Here is a 23,597-nt window from a genome sequence, read left to right as displayed (position 1 = left end):
TCACCTGTACCATTTTTCTGCATTTCACATGTATATGTTAATATACGATATTTGTTTTTCTCTTTCTGGCTTCATTCTGTATGACAGATTCTGGGTCCCTCCACATCTCTACAAATGACCCAATTTCGTTCCTTTTTACAGCTGAGTAATATTCCATTGTGTATATGTATCACATCTTCTTCATCCATTCATCTGTTGTTGGACGTTTAGGTAGTTTCCATGTCCTGACCCTTGTAAATAGTGGGGCAATGAACATTGGGGTACATGTGTCCTTTTGAATTATGGTTTTCTCAGGGTATATGCTCAGTAGTGGGATTGCTGGGTCATATGGTGGTTGGCAGAATTAATATTGTTAAAATGGCCATACTACCCAAAGCAATCTACAAATTTAATGCAATCCATATCACATTTTTCACAGAACTAGCACAAATAATCCTAAACTTTATATGGAGGCACAAAAGACCCAGAATTGCCAAAACAATCCTGAGGAAAAAGAACAAAGCTGGAGGCATAACCTTCTCAGGCTTCAGAATCAAAGCAGCATGGTATTGGCACAAAACCAGACATATGGATCAATGGAACAGAATAGAGAGCCCAAAAATAAACCCACACACTTATGCTCAGTTAATCTATGACAAAGCAGGCAAGAATATACAGTGGAGAAAAGACAGTCTCTTTGACAAGTGGTGTTGGGAAGGCTGGAGAGCCGCATGTAAATCAATGAAATTAGAACACTCCCTCACATGGTACACAAAAGTAAACTCAAAACGGCTTAAAGACTTAAATATAAGACATGACACCATAAAACTCCTAGAAGAGAACATAGGCAAAACGTTCTCTGACATAAATCGTGGCAATGTTTTCTTAGGTCAGTTTCCCAAGACAAAAGAAATAAAAGCAAAAATAAACCAAAGGAGCCTAAACTAACAAGCTTTTGCACAGCAAAGGAAACCATAAACAAAACAGAAAGACAACCTGCAGAATGGGAGAAGATATTTGCAAACGATGCGACTGACAAGGGCTTAATTTCCAAAATATACAAACAGCTCATACAACTCAATATCAAAAAAACACAAACCACCCAATCCAAAAATGGGCAGAAGACCTAAATAGACATTTCTCTAGAGAAGACATACAGATGGCCAACAGGCACATGAGAAGACACTCAACATCACTAATTATTAGAAAAATGCAAATCAAAACTGCAATGAGGTATCACCTCACTGAGCCCCGCGTCCCAAAAAAAAAAAAAAAAAAAAAAAGTCTACAAACAATAAATGCTGGAGAGGGTGTGAAGAAAAGGGAGCCTGTTGGTAGGAATATAAATTGGTGTAGCCACTAGGGAGAGCAGTATGGAGGTTCCTTAAAAAACAAAAGAGAGTTACCATATGATCCAGCAATCCCTATTCTGGGCATATATCTCGAAAAGATGAAAACTGTAATTTGAAAAGATACATGCACCCCAGTGTTCATAGCAGCACCATTTACAATAGCCAAGACATGGAAGCAACCTAAATGTCTACTAACAGAGGAACGGATAAAGAAGACATGGTATATATATACAATGGAATATTACCAAGCCATAAAAAAATGAATGAAATAATGCCATTTGCAGCAACATGGATGGACCTAGAGATTATCTTACTAAGTGAAGTAAGTCAGAGAAAGACAAATTTCATGACATCATTTATATGCAGGATGTAAAAAATGTTACAAATGAACTTATTTATGAAACAGAAACAGACTCACAGACATAGAAAACAAACTTATGGCTACCAAAGGAGAAAAGGAGGGGGAGGGATAAATTAGGAGTTTGGGATTAACAGATACACACTACTGTATATAAAAGAAACAACAAGGTCCTACTGTATAGCACAGGGAACTATATTCAATATCTTGTAATAACCTATAATGGAAGAAAATCTGAAAAAGAACATATATGTATGCATAACTGAATCACTGTGCTGTATACCTGAAACTAACACAGCAGTGTAAATCAGCTATACTTCAATTAAAAAAAAAACTGGTAAGTGAACAAGATATTGTGGAGGTTGGGAAGTGAAGGACTTGGTGAGGTGCAGGGAGGCCACCACCGCTCTGGGTACCGGTGCCCTCCACAAGGCTGGCTTAGAACAGCGTGGTCCCGATCTTCTAGCTCTCAGGTTACGCCATCAGCTTGGTTATCCCATATCTGCCCCCGCCATTATTACTGCCATCTACTGGACTTCACGTCACTCCTGCACATCCACCACCGACTCAGTCTTCTTGCTGTGTCCACAGGATGACGCACCCCACACCGAAGCCTCAGAGCTTCTTCGCCTCTTCAGTGCCAGTGACATTCACCACACCGTACTGGAGCTATTCGTACCTTTTGGCCGTGTGCTGGATATCGCTGTCCTTCAGAAACATTTTACCTCTGAAATCTCCAATTCCAAAATCCTACTCTAAGAGCAAAAAATCCTATCTTTACAGCCCAGTGCTGGGTGAAATATGGCCACGGCAGCAACTCCCATCAGGAGATGGAATCTATTTCCCTTCCTCTTGAATGTGAGTGACTTCCTGGCCCAACCCGAAAGAATGTGGTGAATGTGACACTGTGTGGGTTCCGGAATGAAGGCCTCCACAGGCCCCCGCAGCTCCACCTTCGTGCTACTGGAGCAACCTCAAGGCCGTCATCTGAGGCCCGCCCAGCAGAAGATGAGGATTCAGTGAGGAAAACCGAGGCAGTCCGGCCGACGGCCATCACCAAATGCCACATAATGTGAGGCCATCTTGAATCCTCTAGGCCGGCCGACCCTCCAGCTGAATGTTGTTTTATGAGTGAACCGGCTGAAACCAGCTGAGGAATCACCCAGCCAACCTACAGAATCCTAAGAAATAATAAACTGTTGCTTTAAGCCACCAAGTTTCGGGGTGGTTTGTTTCAGAGCCATAGTTAATTGAAACATACACATTATTCTTTAAGAAAATCTCCAGAACCTCGACTCCTCCATTAAAAAATAATATATACATTTCCATATCAGACGATAGGCCCCTCTTGGATGATCCTTCCTACCTAGGGTTGAGGAATCATGCCAACTCTTATCTACACTGTCACCCTCAACTTCTTGTACTGCACCATGCAGTAGGCAAAATAATGGTCCCTCGAAGATGTCCACGTTCTAATCTCTGGGACCTGTGAATATGTTCTGTTATATGGCATGCGGGAATTAGGTAGCAAATGGGACTGAGGTTGCTAACCAGCTGACTTTACTATAAAGAGATTATCCTGGATTATCTGAGTAGGCCCCGTGTAATCACAAGAGTCCTTTACATGTGGAAGAAGGAGGCAAGAAGGAGGCAGAAGGTCAGAGTCGGAGAGAAATAAAGGACGACTCTGAAGATAGAGGGAAGGGCCCTAAACCAAGAAATGCAGGTAACCTCTGGGAGCTGGGACAGGTAGGGAAGCAGATTCTCCCCTGGGGCCTCCAGCAGGAACACAGCCTGCCAACACCTTGATTTTTACCCCGGTGAGACCCGTTTCGGGCTTCTGACCTCCAGAACCATAAGATGATAAATCTGTTGGTTTAAGACATTTAACTTTGGGTAACTTGTTACAGCAGCAGTAGGAAACTAACGCAGCTTGCTTTAGCCGCACAAAATGGCTTTCAAAATTCTAAGCATTGGGGACTTCCCTGGCGGCCCACGGATTAAGACTCCGCACTCCCCATGCATGGGGCGCGCGTTCCATCCCTGGTCAGGGAGCTAAGATCCCACGTGCTGCACGGCGTGGCCAAAAAAAAAAAAAATTCTAAACGCTGTGTGTACCTCCACAATTCATCATCTGCCTGGTGAATTCTATTCATTCCCTAAAATCTTCTTCAGATAATACCTCCTCTAAAAAGCTTTCATAATTGCCCCACCTCCCCACAGACTAAATTACTTGCTCCTCTGTACCAATAAATGGTTTTAGGAGAAACAATCAAAAACATAGATACTCTCTTTCTCTTCCTCTCTCTCACACTCATTTTTTCTTATATTAGCAAATCACTGAATGGTGGTCTGTGACCTTTTCATTTTTTTCCCTGTGGCTGTAACTTCAAAGTGCCCGTCTTGTTCACTGAATGAATCATCAGCTGTTTCTGGGGTACTACTATATACGGAAGTGCTTGGAATATATGAGCATACAATGCCTCTCTTCCATAAAGCTGGGTCATGGATCCCTAATATACTCCTGGGCAAACCATGGGCAAAACAGTGATGATGGAGCCTAACATGACCCTAGCTGCCCTAGACTCCTTTTCAAAGCATGTTCCTTCCTGTGATGGTTCCCCACACCCACCTTCAGTCCTTGAGATGATGGCCTTTGTGCTGTCCTGTTCTTCTCTTAAGAAACAGGTTCTCAGGACGTCTCAGGCACGTTCGCTTCCTCAGTCACACGACAGCTAGGTGACTGTCAGAGTCTTGTCTCCATAACTGAATAATTCAGAGGCACCGTGGCTTATAAAACGCTAGATGTTTCCGCTTGTCCCAGGTGGGTGCACGTTAGGATAGGTCCACTATCTGAATCCAGGTAAGGGTGCAGATCTCTTCTAACACTAGAAATTCAGACATTAGAGCGGGTGGCAAGGAAAGATTTATCACTTGTCTAAGATGCCTCACTGAGCATCTCCTAATTCCTCCGCATCACCCCACTCTCGGAATATGCCGTCTCTTACTGTCACTTTTTCCGTATCTTTTGTTATATTTGCTACCGCAGTCAAGGCCAGGTGAGCAGTCTGCTTAAAGACAGAAATCTAAGGCCCACAGAGGGGCCTTTGTACTTTAAGCTCCATTCGGCTGTTATTAACAGTTTGAACAGGGCTCTTGCACAGCCACTAAACTTTCTTGTCCTTTAGAAAAGCATATACTCTGAACTTTAAGAAATAATTTAACTTGGTCATTAAAAATACTAGCGGAACAAATTTCAGCGTCTTTGAAGAGTTAACTTTGAAGGAAAAACTGAGAATTTTATATTATTGGCCGGAACAAAAGGGAAATGTTAAGACTTGCATAATAACTATAGCCAACAGCCAAGTTTCAACTGTGCAGATTTCATTATCCTGAGCTCTTAATCACCAGTCCTAGTCAGGCAGGAGCTGCCTTATGCATTATATAAACATCTCAGCTGGAATGGAGAATGGGTCCAGACCTGGGGAAAGAGACAGTCAGGGCTGGGCTGGGCTGGGCTGGGCTTCCCTAAATCAAAACTTCACCGAAATATATCTATCTCTAGGATAATACTGCCTTTCATCATTCAAAGCAACAATATTTTTTCAATTGAAAGTTGTGATCAAAACAAAAAAGAGATTAAGTAACAGAAAAAGCACTGCAGAGAAGTCCAGGAATACAGATAATACAGAGACACTTTTAGAAACATTCACTGGTTCTCAGCAGAGGCCTGTAAAGACCTACACCAGATCACGTTCCTTCATTTTTTAAAACTCAGTGTCAGTGGGGAAGGTGGGCCAGGATTAGAAATAGACTTCTCCTTCTATCTATCCACTGCCCTTAATAAATGCTGTCTCAGTGAAAAAATAAACAACAAATCGGAAACAGCTTAAAAGGTGCATACAAATTCCAGGGTAGGTTTCAAAGCCACCATAAGTAAAGTGTGTGCTACATGCCTACAAACATGCCATGTAACCCCGCCTTTGATGTTGACTGTGCCATTATTTCTGCTCAAATGCCCTTTCTCGTGCCCCTGATCCACCCGCTGAAATAGTTCTTAGGACTCGGGCTGTCATAGTTAAAGAAACAGAGGCTGCACTTAGTGAGTGCCAGGCCTACAGGTGGACAGCAGCAGACAGGCCAGGGGTGGTGCTGGCCCTCAGGGACCCTCACAGTCAGGTGGGGAGAGACCACTAAACCTGGGGACATAACTGTACATTTGATAAGCTCCCTGAGGAAGAACGAAAGGGGTTATGAGAGGAAATGATGGGTGGGAGGTATCCACGAGGAGGCTCCATTTCCCTGCTCTCTGAAGAATGAGAAGGGCCCCATCACGAGATGGGAACGAAGCAGGTGGGAAAAGCTCAAGTGTAGGGAACTGGGGCAAGAGAGGGCTGCAAGGCAGGAAGGGGCCAGGTCACACACGGCCTTTTAGGCCACGGTCAGGAGTCTCGATGTTATTCTCAATGAAGTGAGAAGCCACTGAGGTGTTTTCAGCAAAGGAATAACAGGTTTTGATTTGCTTTTTTTAAAGGATCATTGGTTTCACCGAGACTGCCGTGTGGAGAGCATGTGGGGGGATTCTGAGCAGTGGCCGAGGCCCAGCTAGGAAGCTCTAAGTTCTCCAGGAGGGAAAGGGTGGTGGCTGGGACCAGGGTGGAATCAGCAGAGATGGAGCAAAGCAGAAAGATTCAAGTTCATTTTGCAACGAGAAGCACTTAGCACATTCTCCCTTTATCCTGTCTCCTAGGGTATTTATCAAAATCTTGTTTTGTAATATTCACAGTTAGGCTTATATGTATCTCATTTCCGCCTCACCAAGATTATGCACTTTTGACAACAGAGACTGTTATTCACCTTTAAATCCTCAGATCCTTTCATGGTGCCTTGGCTGTATGTGGCTTGCCGTAAATATCTGTTCACTTGCATATACAAGCACAGTCATTCCACCTTCCTTAGGAAACCTTCCACCTGGGGCTGGCAGAGACCTGGCGCTCGGCTGTCTCTGGTGACTGATCATTAAGCCCATGGCCTCGAAAGCTGCGGCGTGTTGCCAAGCCTGCAGAGGAACACGTTGAGGGACATCTGTGTGGCCCATCATGAGAGCTGTCTCTGACAGATGGCAGTGCACCAGCCATGGCTCCCCCAGCAGGAAGAGCATCAGTAACCATGGGAACCACCACGGACCAAGGTCCAGGCCCCTCCACCAAACGGGAAGGCAGGGGGCAGGGAGGAGCCCCGATACAGGCAGATAAGAGTGGCTTCGGGCTGGACCTGATTTAGAAAAATAAAGGAATGTGGTCTTTCACTGTGCTCTAGTGCCTATATCCAAGTTATGAATCTTGATAATATTTATGTATAAGGGATGTATAAAGTTTTCATCCACTTTTAGACTTTGACATCCTAATTCAAGGGATTCCCAACTCTATTCACTGCTTGGCTGAAAAAGAAGAGGAAAAGGGAGGCATATGTATCCACTACATAGGGAGAAAGATTCATAACTGATATGAACATGAGTCTGGAAGACAGAGTTCAGTCTATGCCTACAAGAGCCACATCACAAAAGGCAATTAGCTGGACTTAAGGCAAGTTAGCCATGAAAGCACAGATGCCTTGGACCCCCCTCTACCCATGTCTCACTAAAATTAACCTTATTCTATACAGATAGCAGACTCCAAAACAGTACCAGAAACTAAGAAGAAGTAGTATCCATTCACCAGAAACTGAAAAGATCTCCACCCAGTTCACTTCCATGGAGCCAAATGAGAAGGTCACTCTTTTCCACGGGGAAAAGAGTTGGCCTGGAGGGAAGCAGGAGGCTCTTTGCCACAGATGCCTGTGATCTGGAGTGATGCGAGATGGACTCACTGGGACAGGGTGGATAGAGGAGATTGTGGAGCCGCTGGAGAGCCATTATGACACCGGCAGGCTGCCGTCATTGCCCCTTCCTGAGGCTGGGCTGGGCAGACAGCACCGAGCATGGAGGAGACTGGTTTTTGCTTCCTTCAGCTGCCTCCACCAGGCTGTTTCAGCTCTGACACTACAAACAGAAGTGACTGAGCTTGTGATACTGATGCCAGAGGGAGTGCGCTGAGGGCGTACAAGGCTGGACGTCGGCATATCCTCTGTGGTGACACTCCTCACGTTAGTCCTTATCTCGCCCTCCTAAGTCCTCTCAACCCGAACCAAACTGAGTAGCTTTGCTTGTCCGCTGGGGACTGGGTGGGTTCCTGGATCTCTACAGAGCCCTGCCTTGGTCCCTGAAAGCCTAAGGTTATTCCAAGCATTTGGAATGTAAATATGCTTCAATCCTTGGCCAGCATAAATCCTTCTTTATATGGATGGACTAAACAGTGACCATTCAACATATGGTCTATTAAAAACCCGGACACAAAAAAATACATATCCCCCAGTGTTCATTGCGGCACTATTTACAATAGCCAGGACATGGAAGCAACCTAAATGTCCATCAATGGAGGAATGGATAAAGAAGATGTGGTACATATACACAATGGAATACTACTCAGCCATAAAAAAGAATGAAATAATGACATTTCCAGCGACATGGATGGACCTAGAGATTCTCATATTGAATGAAGTAAGTCAAACAGAGAAAGACAAATATCATATGATAGTGCTTATATGTGGAATCTAAAACAATGGTACAAATGAACCTATTTACAAAACAGAAACAGAGTCACAGATGTAGAAAATAAACTTATGATTACCAAAGGGGAAAGTGCGGGGGAAGGATAAATTGGGAGATTGGGATTGACATGTACACGCTACTATATACCAAATAGATAACTAATAAGAATCTACCGTATAGTACAGGGAACTCTACTCAGTACTCTGTAAGGACCTATATGGGAAAAGAATCTAAAAAAGAGTGGAGGGACTTCCCTGGTGGTACAGTGGTTAAGAATCTGCCTGCCATAAAAAAAAAAAAAAAAAAAAGAGTGGAGGATATATGTATGTGGATAACTGATTCACTTTTCTATACAGCAGGAACTAACACAACATTGTAAATCAACTATACTCCAATTAAAATTAATAAAAAAAGAAAAGTACAAGCAATTAGCTAAAGACATAGAGAAGATTCTTCTACTGAAGTAGATATGCTTTAAGAAACATAAGAAAAAAAATCCTATCCATGTGCTTGATCACACAAAAGAAGATAATGCAGGTATACTAACAGCAGATGAGGCTATAAGTAGGCAATAGGACATGGTAAGTAAAGGCCATGTATAAATGGAATATGAGTCAGCCAAATTCAAAACCATACTGGCAACAGTCAATAGCAGCCTTGAAAATGTAGTAAAATGAATTCGTGAGGTAGAGGCCAAACAAGAGAAACTCTAAATATAGAAGGAAGGCCATCTGAAAATGATGTAACGGAAGATATCAGGTAAGAGGCTGTTGAAAAGCAATCCCATAGATAGTAGGGCTCTTGAAGAAATAAGGTTGCAAAATGTGATTTAATAGAACAAATTTTCCCCAGTACTAAAAGGAGGATGTAGTGGGGAGAAAAAGAAGGAGAAGATAAGAAGACTCCAAAGCTATACATTTTTCAGCAAAAAATAATTGTATAATAATCCTGTAAGTATCTTAGCAAAACACCTTCTAAAACTAATGGCGAAAAACATTTCTATCAAGAAAGGATAATACAGATGACCATATACTTCACCAATGCATTATTTTAATGCAGTAGAAACCACAGAGCTTTCAAAGGAAAGTGATATAATAACAAATTTGTGAATCAGGTCAAATTAATATTGGTGTGAAGGCAACATAAAGTTATTTTTGGATATTAAAGACTCAGGGGGTGGGACTTCCCTGGTGGTCTAGTGGTAAAGAATCCGCCTTCCAATGCAGGGGACGTGGGTTCGATCCCTGGTCAGGGAACTAAGATCCCACATGCCACATGCCGTGGGACAACTAAGCCCACGCGCCACAACTACTGAGCCCGCGCGCCTCAGCTACAGAGAGAAAACCCACACGCCACAACTAGAGAGAAGACCACACGCTGCAATGAAAGATCCCGTGTACCGCAACTAAGACCCAATGCAGACCAAAAAAAAAAAAAAGTCATCTGCATTACTAAAAAAAAAAAAAAAAAAAGACTTGGGGGCAAAACCTCAAATGTCTTTAAGGAATTAAACTGCTCAAAGATACTTGCCAAAACACCCAGAGATAATTAAAAATGAAAAAAATGGACATTTCAGTTTCAAAGAACTGTGGAAACCAGAACCAGTCGAGAATATAAGACCAGCCTACAGTTATTTAGCCTTTGGTTTCAAATTTATATAGAAAAATTATCTGTAAAAGATAATTAGAAGGTAAAAAAGGGCAATTCATAGTAGAAGCATAGCAGTAATAATGACCCTTCATAGATTAAAAAGCATGTAATAAAAAGGAAGACAAATTCTATAAGTAAAAAGAGAAGTTAATGCAAATAACTGACATGAGATGAATAATTAGAATCACCATCAGATGAAGAAAGCAAAAGTGAGATACAACACACGGAGGGCTTGAGTAGCATAAAAAGTGGCATTAAGTTAATAGATACCCCACATTTTAAAAAAAATCTATAAGAGAGTGCTTTCTTTTCAAGTGTTCTTGCCACATTTATAAAAGTTGACTACATATGGACTGATCATAAAGACAAATATCCTTCAAAACATAAGTTATAGCAACCAAATTCTCTAGCCACAAAGAAATAAATGAAAAAGTTAAGAGGAAAGGTTTTATGACAGCAACCAAGAAACTCAACCACTTGGAAATTTGAAAAATACCCATCCAAGAACTTTATAAATGGAAAATGTTTTAAAAGCAAATATATTTATCACATCTTTATTAAGAATAAGGAAAAATGGCAAACCACCTGTCTATGATAAGTCGGGGGATAATTATTTAAGGTACTTGGTATGTGATTTTGGGCAAATTACTTAATCTTTCTAAGCCTCTATTTCCTTGTCTGTAAACTGGGGATAATGACTTCCCTCAATGGTGGTTGTGAAGATGAAATTAGATAATGCTTGTAAAATATTTTAATCACTATGCCAGCCATCAAGAGAACATTCAGTAAGTCTGATCTGTTAAGATTATCATTATTTAAAATTATGTTTACATTAAGTTTGCAGTAACTGAGAGAAGTGCTAATGTATCACTACGGAGGGGAAAATGCAGGAGAGTCATCTGAGATATAGTTGACAAAAACTACATAAAATGAATATGTGTAACTCGAATAAAATCAAGCCTCCCTGTTCTCTCCCTCTAAGTACCACCTTACCACAGTGACACATCTAAAAGGGACAAAAATGTGACTTTTAGAAAGCCCTGAAAACAATACAGGTCTTGAAGAATAGAGAGATGTGGTTCACATAATGTATCAGGCATCTTGCAGCGAAACTTCTAAAAAGTCTCTTTGGGATGTTTCCCTGAAGAGTTCTGCCTCCATGGCAACTGCTCAAACCTGTCTTTTTGCCTCTCGGGACCCTAGAGCTTTTCCCTTCAGGTGTTGCTTCATCCCCTCTCACAGGGCTGGCCATTGCTCTCTGCCTCTCTCACGTGCATTCCCCTCAGCCAACGAATGGATCTTCCTTGGGGACCTGCCCTTTGTTTGGAGGGGAAGAGATGGGTGGGTTTTGATAAGTGAATACTTAAAATTTAATAAATTGTGCGCTTGCCATCTAAAGGGCAACGATACCAGTCTCCTCCTCCTGCAACAATACATGCAAAATAAATTGGAGGTAAGTACACTAAACAGACGCCAGTGATTGTGGCTGGATCATGGGACTGTAACTTGTTGCCAGTTTTCTGCTTTCCTGTAGTTTCCAAATTTTCTACAGTGAAAATATATTACCTCTTTTTGGTAAACTGAGATAAAATTCACATGCTGGGCTTCCCTGGTGGCGCAGTGGTTGAGAATCTGCCTGCCAATGCAGGGGACACGGGTTCGAGCCCTGGTCTGGGAAGATCCCACATGCTGCGGAGCAACTAGCCCCGTGAGCCACAATTACTGAGCCTGCGCGTCTGGAGCCTGTGCTCCGCAATGGGAGAGGCCGCGATAGTGAGAGGCCCGCGCACCGCGATGAGGAGTGGCCCCCACTTGCCGCAATTAGGAGAAAGCCCACACACATAAAAGAAGACCCAACACAGCAAAAATAAATAAATAAAATTAAAAAAAATTCACATGCCATAAAACTCACCCTTTTAAAGTGTACAATTCAGGGTTTTTTTTTTACTATAGTCACAAAGTTGTACACTTATTCCCACTATCTAATTCTAGAACATTTTCATCATCCCTAAAAGAAACCTTGTGCCCATTAGCAGACATTCTCATTCCCTCCTCCCTCCAGCTCTGGAAACCATTAATTTACTTTCTGTGGCTATGGACTTTCCTACTCTGGACATTTCTTATAAATGGAACCATACAAGAGGTGGCCTTTTGTGTCTGTCTTCTTCTACTTAGCATAATGTTTTCAAGTTCATCCATGTTGTAGCATGTATTAGTACCTCATTCCTTTTTATTGGGTGAGTAATATTCTTAGATGTGTTCCTTCTATAATGGGAAAACTATTTTTAAAAAAGTAATGAGTACATAAGCATAACCCTTGATTGTTAATTCTACTAAGAGCACACCGCTACACTCCAGTGATAATATAAAATGATGTTTGATGATAGTTTTTCAAAATCATGTATTTAAAAAGCACAGTGAGCCTATTAAACCTGTTCTTTTCTGACTCAACCTCTCAACTAAAAAGAACATAGGAACCTAGGGCTTCCCTGGTGGCGCAGTGGTTGAGAGTCCACCTGCCGATGCGGGGGACACGGGTTCGTGCCCCGGTCCGGGAAGATCCCACATGCCGCGGAGCGGCTGGGCCCGTGAGCCACGGCCGCTGCGCCTGCGCGTCCGGAGCCTGTGCTCCGCAGCGGGAGAGGCCACGGCAGTGAGAGGCCCGCGTACCGCAAAAAAAAAAGAACATAGGAACCTAAATGATATCTTGCTGAATATCAGACATAGCAATTGAGCCAAAAGAGACAGCTGTGGACAACCAGGATACTTAATATACGATTCTATCTCAAAGAGATGAAAAATTCTTGGCTTTTAAATTCTGAGTGTTTAAAGGGAATACGTATGGTAACGAAAATGAGCAATTTTAAGAAATTGTTGGGAACTTAGCCCATGAACTATTCTGTGGCAATCAACTGTAGTTAAGATTTTTTTAAGTTGGATAATGTAGTATAATCAGCTTTATATTCATTAAGAAAAAAAGTTCCAAATTCGTTTGTATGCCTGTTGTGTATTTGTATACCTGAAAATCACAAACACATAAATACTGCACACTCAGTGCATGAATTTAATGTTATAATTTTTACTCGGAAAGGCAGATTCTACATATTCTCAGTTACAAGGGAGATAGTTTGATCAAAGCTGACTGCAGCTAGCTCATATTAAGGAAGGGTTCAGTCAAAAATCAAATTCGGTAAATGAGTGACTTACCCAGGACATAAAATTTGAAGCAGTTCAGACATACTGAGGGTGCAGTGGGGTGGTGACCAGAAGTGGGGTTGTTGATCTAGGTGTTGGTTACAGACGTATGTTCTGTTTGCAAAAATTCATCAAACTGTACACTTGTGATCTAGACACATTTCTCTATGCATGTTATACTTCAATATCCTTTTTTAAGGTCAAAAATATATATAAAGCAACAAAGGACACTATACATTGTTTTCAGAGGGCCTGTAGTCCTCATGTGGGTGAGCCTTAGCTAAGGGCTGGATCAGGAAGCTTTGTCAAGAATTGATAATTAAAATATTGATCAAGTCTTTAAAGAGATGTCAAAGTGCTCGTTTGAGAAAGCTCATATCAAGTCTGCAGACTAGATGCCCTTAAAAATCCATCCTTGTATAGAGAAGTCTCTATAGTCCTCTGTCATAAATTGTTCATTGCAAGTATTCTCTAAAGATGTCACTTGGGTTAGCATCTGTAGCACCAGAAGACCACCTGCTGCGAAACCTTCAGATATGATGCCAATCAAACAATTGCATTTAATCATTTATGAGACTATATAACATGTCGGTTAGGATTAGCTTATGCTCTCATTCGGGCAAATGAAGAAAACTATTCCCCCACCACCACCTGCCCCCCAGGACTTCTTAGCAACATTAGACCAGAAACACAAAAATGCTGGTAGACAAAAACCTTAAAAATCTCTTATTTTATTCGAGGTTATTGGCTGCCAGCAACGTGTGGATTCTAGCTAGTATTTTCAGAACATGTTCTTATACCCTCCAACTCTAGGTAGGAATTATTACATGAAAGATTGTACATTATTTAAAGGCAGGATGAGGCACTGTTAGTGGGAGTGGAAGATAGTATCATTATTTTGGAGTGCCACTGGCACTCAAAAGACTTTAAAATGTCCATAACATTCATCCAATTATAAGACTTTACTCCTAAAAAACGATTTAGGATTACAAAAAGATTCCATTAAAGGAGTGTTCATCATATTACTGTGGAAACAAAATATTGGGAACAATTTTAGAAATCCAACCACAGGGGAGGGGTTTTTAAAAAGTGTCCATATAATGGGAGAGTATATAGCAGTTAAAAATATGTTATAGGAGTACATTTATTATTTCAGTTAGAGGTTCATGAGTAACACCATTCCTTAAAAATCACGTACCTAAAAAAAATTATGTACCTAAATATACACAAAAATATTTGGGATAGAGATACATTAAAATATTAATGCCAATTGGGATTATAACTGATTTAATTTTTCTTTTTTTCTTATCTACATACATATTCCATCTTTTCTATAATGAACATGTGTTATTTTATAACAAAGACATTTTACAAAAAAGTGAGGTTGGGGAGGTAGGAAAACCAGGGACTATGATATTTATGTGTGTGAGAATACATTCTTCTTTCATTAAGTGGAATTAGTGTCTATTCTTTACTTCTTCTCTGCATATCATGAAAGCTGTAAGTGACGTTGCCTTTCATATGGCAGGAAACAGCCTTGCTGCTGTTGGCACCTTTCTTTCCATTCTGAGCACCCATCCTACTCCATCAACAGCATCATCTTGGAGCTCCTGGTCATTCAGCTCCCTTGACTTCTATCAAAGGAACTAATATCTCAATAGGCCCAAAGACACAAATTACACAGCCACTCAGCCTAGAACAATGCAGCAAGGCTACACCGGCTGCACACTAGGTGTAGAACAAGCCCATGGGAACACCTCCTTCCGTACTCTTTCCAGATCAAATCATGAGACTTTGAGAGATGTCAGTTCTCATGTCAGAAGAGAGTCCCTGGTCTACTTCAAATAAATCAATTTTTTAAAAATTTAGAATTGGAAATATTCCGAAGGTTTGCCGTTGATTTTTGTTTGATACACACAAAGGGAAACAATTTCCCTTCCTTGAAGCCTCTTTCCAGGAGCCTTAAGGATCGGCTGCCAAATTTAGCCTTGGCTCCATCTCCACCATGTCTGATATTCCTCCAGGCTATTGATGTGAGGCCAAATCTCCTCTCTACTCAGAGTGCACAAGAGCAGATGTCTTGATGAAAGGGGGTGTTGGTGAACCTATATTGAAAAGAGCCAGGAGAACATGCTGTAATGAATGCAAGCACACAGCTTCACGGCCTAAGGTGTTAAAAGTACATTCACACGAAAGAAGCAATAGCTTTGGTCACATCATATGAGAAATAAAAGACAGGAGGGGAAATTATAGAGAAGGCAGTCAAGAAATCAGCTGCTCATTCGAATCACTGGGGGAATTTGTTTTGTTTCAAATACTGCTGCCTGCGCAAGAATGTCCTTGGTAGCACTATTTGTAATAGTCAACAACTGGAAACAAACCATCGACAGTACGATGGATATAGAAATAATAAATTGGGGCCTGTTTGCACAATGGAATATTATACAGCACTAAAAATGGATGAACTGGGACTTCCCTGCTGGTGCAGTGGGTAAGACTCCACGTTCCCAATGCAGGGGCCCGGGTTCGATCCCTGGACGGGGAACTAGATCCCACATGCATGCTGCAACTAAGAGCCCGCATGCCGCAACAAAGATCCCACGTGCCGCAACTAAGACCTGGTGCAGCCAAATAAATAAATAAAATTAAAATTTTTTTAAAGATAAAATTGAAGAGCTTCTTTAAAAAACAATGGATGAATTACGGCTGCATATATTATAATGAATCTTCCAAACGTAATATTGAGGGGAAGAGGCCAGACACAAAAGAGATTGCATTTATATAAAAGTTCACAACCAGGCAAAACTAATCCCTGGTATTAGAAGTCAAGGCAGTGGTTGGCTTGATTGGGTAGTGATTGAATAGGGGCTTAAGAAGGGATTCTGGGTGCTGGTGATGTTCTATTTCTATATTTAGGTGTTGGTTAGATTAGGTGAAAGTGTGTGGTCAGTTTGTGATAATTCTTTAAGTTATATACTTATGATTTGTGTATTTTTCTTGAAATAAGATACAGTTCAATAAAAATGTTTTAAAAATTCAGATTCCTGGGCCCTGACATGAATTTACTAAAGCTGTAGGTTGTAAATTCCTGGGGGTATTCCAGTGTATAGCAAAGGCTGAGAATCACCAGGACCAGATGAGCCATATCCAGTGGTGCGCTGGAGCCAGCCTCTACAAGCCCACGAACCAACTGTTAAATTTTCAGGACTTTTGCAAGACTGTTAAAATAGGGTCAGTATTGAAAATTAAAGCAGATAACGTTTCAATTCAATAAAGTATACTAAAAACAAAGGTACTACTCAGAACTCACCACTTTGTATTTATTTTACTGTTATCTATATTTTGAGGTCATTCGTGCACATTTTATCTGTATGGTGGAAATGCTATATAATGGTGTGCTACTGTACCATCTCTTTCCAATTCCAGCTCAGTCACAATGATGGCTTCAAACTGGCCATGATGGGAGTATTTATACCAGTGAAACTGGCAACCGCTTCACATCAGGGCTTGCTTTATTGTTCTGTTGATTGTCTTGACTTAAGAAAGTGATTTTAAAATGTTAATAATGCAGATTAAACTTAAAAGTGTGTAATATGTTTAGCTGTTACATTATGAATAGTACATTTAAGGAAATATCTTATTGTATTTAAAAGCTGTTATCTGGTTCAGCAAAGAAGTCATTCATATCTTTTTTTTTTTTTTTTTTTTTTTGGGTACGCGGGCCTCTCACTATGGTGGCCTCTCCCGTTGCGGAGTACAGGCTCCGGATGCGCAGGCCCAGTGGCCATGGCTCACGGGCCCAGCCACTCCGCGGCATGTGGGATCCTCGCGGACCGGGGCACGAACCCGTGTCGCCTGCATCGGCAGGCGGACTCTCAACCACTGCGCCACCAGGGAAGCCCCCATATCTTTGATGAATGCGTACAGTTCTGACATATGTCTTCGTTATTTCACTTTTATCTTACTCATTAACATAAGGGAAAATATCAGACAACGTTTATATGGGAATTACACTCATCAGTTGTACCATAGGTGAGTTCTCAAAAAGCAACAAGTGTTTTGTGAGACTAACCAATTAGCTAGATGGAGTTCACGACAAAGAGTATTCTTTATTTTATTATTATTTATAAATTGTATGCTACACACATCCTTTGTCAGTAAAATTTTTAATCAACTTATGTATGCACATAAATGCATTCCTTTTTTCCCCAGAGTGCTGGTTGATTTACCAGCATATCCCTTTCAAGTTTAAGACTCCATGACTCTCTATTATAATTTAAGAAAGAAACAAACAAAATAAGATGGGAGCCTTACAGCCTCCAAGGCATGAGTTTCAGCATCAGATAGAGTAATGACTATACTTTAGAGAGTACAGTATATTTCACTACTCAAAATGTGGTCCTCGGACCAGTAGCGCTGCCATCAGTGAGGAGCCCCTTGCTACACCTAAGCCTGAAGAAAAGGACATACATCTTGCCATTTGTCACATCTGTCAAATACTGAAAAGGGAAACTGAGCCACTAGGAAAATAAAGGCCATTCTAGGCCACTTGGATTATTAATGTCAAAAACGGGGGAAAAGTGCAAGTAAGAAAATAATCGTTCTCAGTAGCTTTCCTGCATGTATATGATGAATAGGACACATTGCCAAAGGCTTGGTTCCCAAAACCCAAAGCAGGGCAGCAAGGGCCACATGACAAAGTGTGGTAGCTGGAGAGAGGAGTGTGATGAAACACTTCCCAGAGATGTAATTTAGGCCAGGGTAGCTATCAAGTGCTGAGGGTGAAAGGGGGAAATTGTAGTGCTTACGTTTTTCCCAATCAATAAAGCAGTCGGCAACCCAGGACAAAGAGAAAAGACAGGGCCAATGCACAGGAAAGATTCAATACTAGAGTTAATTGAAATGATGGGAGGAAGCTCTCACATGTTTTGAAATTGAAAGCAAAAATGTTTTACTGGCAACACTATTCTCTGGAAATATTTCTTAGTTATTTGGCTGAAAACATAGTGGATGCTTTGAGATGCAAAGGTCTATGTGGAAAACACGTTAGATACTTAAACAGTGTCTGGAAGGAAATGAGAGCCACAAATCTCCAAGAGGAGCTTGGTATTAGTCTGAGGTAGAAACCGAAGCAATAAAATAATTCAAGTAAACCCTGGCAACCCTAGATCATGAAGAAGACAAATGTAATTGTACCCAGGCGTGCCCACGCCACGGGTACTCAGAGACGCCACTGGTACTGAGACACGATTGGGCCCATTTTCACCCAAGAAAAAAGGTCACTATAATCATCCCTTGCAATATCAGACTTCAGATGACTGAAGAACATTTAGCAGCAACATGACATGAATGCCCTTATGCGTTATAACATTTTCCCTTAAGATACTTGAGCAAGCCTAGGAAGAGAACTCACCCTTATTGAGCACCTACTATCTGTTTTACATGTGTGATTTCATAGCATCCTCATAACCCTCTGACAGAGGTGATACTGTTAGCATTTTACAGACGAGCAAAATAAGGTTCAAAGAAGTATGTCACCCACATCACATAGTTAATAAAAAGCCAGAACTCCAGAGACAAAATTAAAAAGCTCCATACTTGATGAAAACAGGTATCTCAACAAAAACAGCTTGGAAGGGATCAAGAGTATGGAGCTGTTTTGGTTCGAATACGAGGCAAGACTGGTCTATATTGGTGTCAGTGAAGATAAGTGAGGCTTCTCCTAGAACCCACCTTATCTTTACATTGCTGGAATCCTCTTATCACCCACTTCTGGATGTATATTAGGTTTCAGATGTATTTCAAACTTGATAGCTGTAATTTGGGCTAAGTTGGAGGCTTCTGAAGACTTGGCACGTTTCAGGCAATGTTATGTAATAGAATTGAGCCCTGGGCTGGGCCTTGGAAACCTGGGTTCAGTTCCAGCTGTGCCACTTATGAACTGTAAGAGTGGTGAGTTACATTGCTTCTCTGGGTGGCAGATTTTTTTCACCTACATGAGGTTGGATTAAGTATCCTTAAGAACCTTTCTGGGTCCATGATTCAACCCTCCATGACTCAACTGCTTACAATTGTGACTTCCATCAAAATATATTAGAAATGACCTGAAGAGTTAACAAGTCTGTCCAGACAAGACTGCTGTGTGGTTCAAGTTACCAAATATAAAACAAAACAAAACAAAAAAACAAAAAAAAAACCCAAAATTCAAAAAACCCTACAAGAATACTTACTTAACTCCTGTACTCTACCATCTGCAAGAATAACCTGGAATTTAACGTTTTTAAAGTGGTTTTTTACCCCCAGGATATATTTAAAACAAATATATATTCAAGTTCTTAGACAGATCTGGGTACAAATCCAAGCTCTACCTCTAATTAGTTCTCTGACTTAACATATCTGAGTTTCCCTTAGGCTTCTGTAAAACTGGAATTAATAATGAATATTAGCTGTAATGCAGTAAAGTGTCTGGCATCTAGTAGGAGCATAATAAGTACTGGTTATTGTTATTCCAGTGGTCATTAGGGGTCTGGACTACCACTGGGTAACAATTCAAAGGAAACTTCTCCACAGAGGGATGGAGCCTGAGACTGTACCTCATTAGCACTGGGATCTTGCCATTCATCTGTGTCTATGCAATAACAAACTCAGGTGCAGAGTGGAGAAATGTAATCATGCTTCTTCTGGACCTACTGGCATCTATCTCTTTCTTTCTTTGTAAAACCTTCTAATTCACCCTCAGTGGATAAAACCTTATAAGAGAAATGCTGGTGTATTTGACAGGACAGCTGGAGGGAGTGTCTGAAGACAGGAGTGGCCTGGGACATCTGGAAAGAGTGCTTTTTAGTGGCTTTTTTTTTTTTGCCTATTTCCCAGTTTCTGCCCAATGCGCACAAAGAACAAAAGATTCTAGGAGGAGGTGACTTGACTTTGCATATAAGCCCCACCAAAAAAAACAAACAATTTTGATGCTGACATGTCAATAACCAATCCATACACATCCCATCCGTTTGAGTGACTGCTTCTTGCCCTCCGAGCTGCCAAAGCTCTCCCTTTCCCCATCCCCTCCCCCAGCACTCAAACACTCTCCCACCCCCTCCCCCTTTCTACATACGCCACACTTTTTGTGACTTATTTTTACTTCCCGGTCCAAATTTTGCTTTGGTGTTGCCAGGTTGGTGGGAAGCCTGGGTGAACAAAAGATGAACACAAGAACCAGATTCCAATCGCCTGTACTCTTTGAACTCTTGGTTTGAAATTCTACATTCTGTCTTTCTTCAATCTCTCACCCTTTTATTATCTATCCTGACAAAAATGTGCTTGGAAATTTTTTTCCATGCATACAGAGAACTGCAAAGTAGTCCCACAGGGTGGAAAATGCTGAACTTCTCGTAAATGTACCATTGACCCTCAGTTCAAACTTCTGGCATGTATGATCTTGATTTATTTTCTCACTTTTCCTACATGAATGTTTAATATCTTGTCTTTTAAATCTGTTTATGAGATCCTTAAAACCAGAGACCCCATGGTAAAAACTTTCTTAAATTTTTGACAGGGCCATGCCAGAAAGTACATATGAATACTTAATGTTTTGCTGTTTTACAATACTTAAGAGAATGGAATTTATTCTTTTGTTAACAGCTGTGCCACTGAATGTTACTACATAAGCTGTAATTACCAAGTTATCTCAGGCAAGTCGCTTAACCTTTCGTGGTCCCAGTTCCTCTACTGGAGATAAGATTTTTCCAATTAGAGAATTTAGGTTTTGGAGTAAGACAGCACTTGAAAAGAACTATTATTTCTTCCATTTACTAGAGAAGCAGGAATTGAACCTATTACCTAACCTCTCTGAACTTTCAATTCCTTACCTGTCCTTTGGAGACCAAGGGAGTAGTTACACCTAACAGGGATTTTTTTTGATGCAGACTGAGAACGTAGTATAAAGAATGCGGCACGTTACCTGGACTTTGGTTCATGCTCAAAAATGTCAAGTATTATTGTATCAATTTTCTTTCAGCTTAGAGCGCTAAGATTAGCATAGATGTAAAATCTTAATTATCAAGCACCCAGATCCCCAGTATCTTCAGCTATTTTGGCACCACTTGGATCCCCAAAGTGAAAATGAAAAGCCTTTAAAACACATACTGATTCAAGGCCCATTTTAGTACCACTTTGCTCAGGGTGAATAGACTAATTTTAATAATCATTGAAATTGTGATATTCATAATTGAGTCAATAAAAACATGACAAAGACGAACCGTTTTAAGACAAATGACTAAGAAACTTGTTCTGAAGTGCATGCTCAGAATTAGACACAGGATGTCAGCAATTTACGGTCACGGGTTTGCACAGAGAACACTGACCTGGCTCGCTGGAAGTGAAGAACAGAACACCCTGCTCACAGCTGGACTTACCTACACAAAAGAGAGAAATACTTTATAAATCCTACTGCTTGCTAGGAGCACATGGGGAGCCACTGACATTTTAAACATACATTGTTTTCCTTTTTTTCCCCCCAAAAGGGCAGAACCTGCTTTACTTCTGCCGAGTGTCAGTGTTAAAATGGCATTTCTTGGGGTCATATACATCCTGAAATGGCTAGGTTAACTTTTTGCAGCATTTCTGGAAGTCTGTTTCTGAGCCTTTGGGGATGATACAGAATAAAGCATGTAACCACAAACTCAGGAATAGGAACAAGGAAAACCTTACAGGCATTTAACAATATGGAAGTCAACGAAGTGGACACGCTATTCTTCCAAAATAGCATTTTTTGGACATTATCGTAAGTAAAAGTCCAAATGATTCTGGTTTTTACTATTTGATTACATTTGTATAGTTAATAGGTTATGCTGTTGTGCCAGTGACATCAAACTACCTATGTTTCTATTTTCACCTCTGTGATCACACACAGCCCCTATGCACTTAAATTTACGCTCCTCTCAAAACAACGATCAGCGGCGCAAGCTTAGAGTACTATGATTTCATTGCTTCCGACTGAGTTTTCAGAGTCTTCCACGCTGGGATGAACACGTTAAATCCCCTTCCCACGAAAACGTCCAAATACAATCCAGGTATCTCAGAGGAAACCCAGTTGAATAATAATTTGCCGCCCACTTCACCTGCGGAGCGGTGTGTAGACATTATTTACATTGAAAAGAGCTTGTGTTTCTTTTCTAGCAATCAGTGACCCTCTTGGGCATCTACAGAGTTACCGGAAATGAAATATAACTCCAAATTTCTGAAGAGTGTTTTTAAACAAACTTATCTGTATGTTTAGAAAAGCCTAGCGTTTGCTGCACACACAGCCGATTGGCTATTTATATCTGCTGATAGTGACAGCACAGTTATACAGAGATGAAAACTACTGATAACATACTTCTGCAGCTTAGAGAGGATCCACAATACGGTGTAGAATATGCAGCACTGCCCCGGTTGGTGGTGGGGAGCCCCAAACTAGTGAAACCTCAAGCTGAGCGTCTGGCTGGGGTTCAACAGAGCTGCGTGCACAGCAAGGGCTGGGGGAAGTTCAAAGTCAAGGAGACTCCTCTGGTCTTAACTTCCTAGGTCTTCCTAGGTCTGGGTGCCTTTGTGTATATACCGATCTTCGTACCTTTCCCCGCCCCCAACCCCAGCAAACGTGTGCAGTCAGCTCGAAAGGCACCGCTCGTGTGCTGACGTGCAAAACCAAGTCAGAACCCTGCGCCTGGCGCTCCCCTCTAAGTTTCTGGCTCCTCCAAGTCTAAATATTGACACTGCTCCTCGGTTGAGATGTTTGATACTGCTGAGGGTAGAAACGGCAGAGCGACAGTAGGATCGGGTGGTCCATTTTTACATAGCTGGGCCTTCCACTTCGTCTTCTGTAGTAGGGGTTGGATTCCCTGTCTGCATATCCCCACCCCCCGTTTTTCTCCCCGAAAGCTGAGCGCGCAGAGACAAGGTAAGGTGTTTTGCCAGCCCCTCATGGCAGCTCCTACTGTTGTCACAGCAACTCACAACAGACTCCATGGACACCGGCTGGTGGTGGGGAGCGCCGAACTCTGGGCTGACCGGTCAGGGGGGTGCAAGAGCCCAAGGGGCTCGGGTATCCCCCTCTGCAGTCCCACCACCGTCCTTCCAAGGAAAAGAGCCCTCTGGTCTGCGCGGCACCCCGCCCCGCCCGCCTGCAAAGGGTGCCTGTTGTGCATTTTCTCAGCTCCAAGTTAGGGGTGCGGCTGGACGGGCGCTCCTAGGAATCTCTTCTGCTTGCCTCTGATGGCGGGGCTCCCGGCCTCGCGAGACAGGCGAGGGCGGCTCCCAGAGCAGCTCGGTCCCACGACTCTCGCTCGGGACGCTGCCCGCCGCGTGGCGCGCGGCCCGGGGCTCCCACAGGCCACCCGCCGGGGCCGGGGCGGGTGGAGCGAGGCTCCGCGGCGGCCGC

General features: G+C 41.9%; 1 protein-coding gene across 9 annotated transcripts in view; it reads right to left on the bottom strand.

The window, feature by feature from the left end:
• RHOBTB1 (Rho related BTB domain containing 1) overlaps positions 1–23,597 on the bottom strand; it is a 67,228-nt gene that overhangs the window by 43,240 nt on the left and 391 nt on the right. For 8 of the 9 annotated variants that reach the window (XR_003005942.1, XR_003005943.1, XR_003005944.1 and 5 more), the window contains exon 2: positions 21,544–21,594. The gene's annotated coding sequence lies outside the window, so the exon portion shown is untranslated. Of the gene's footprint in view, positions 1–21,543; positions 21,595–23,173; positions 23,193–23,597 lie in introns of those variants that run through there. The other variant, XM_024765224.1, reaches the window with a different exon arrangement.

Source organism: Neophocaena asiaeorientalis, unplaced genomic scaffold (genome assembly GCF_003031525.2).
Source record: "Neophocaena asiaeorientalis asiaeorientalis breed wild unplaced genomic scaffold, Neophocaena_asiaeorientalis_V1.1 scaffold183, whole genome shotgun sequence".
NCBI classification, from domain to species: domain Eukaryota; kingdom Metazoa; phylum Chordata; class Mammalia; order Artiodactyla; family Phocoenidae; genus Neophocaena; species Neophocaena asiaeorientalis.
This window is presented reverse-complemented; position numbering and strand designations above follow the sequence as displayed.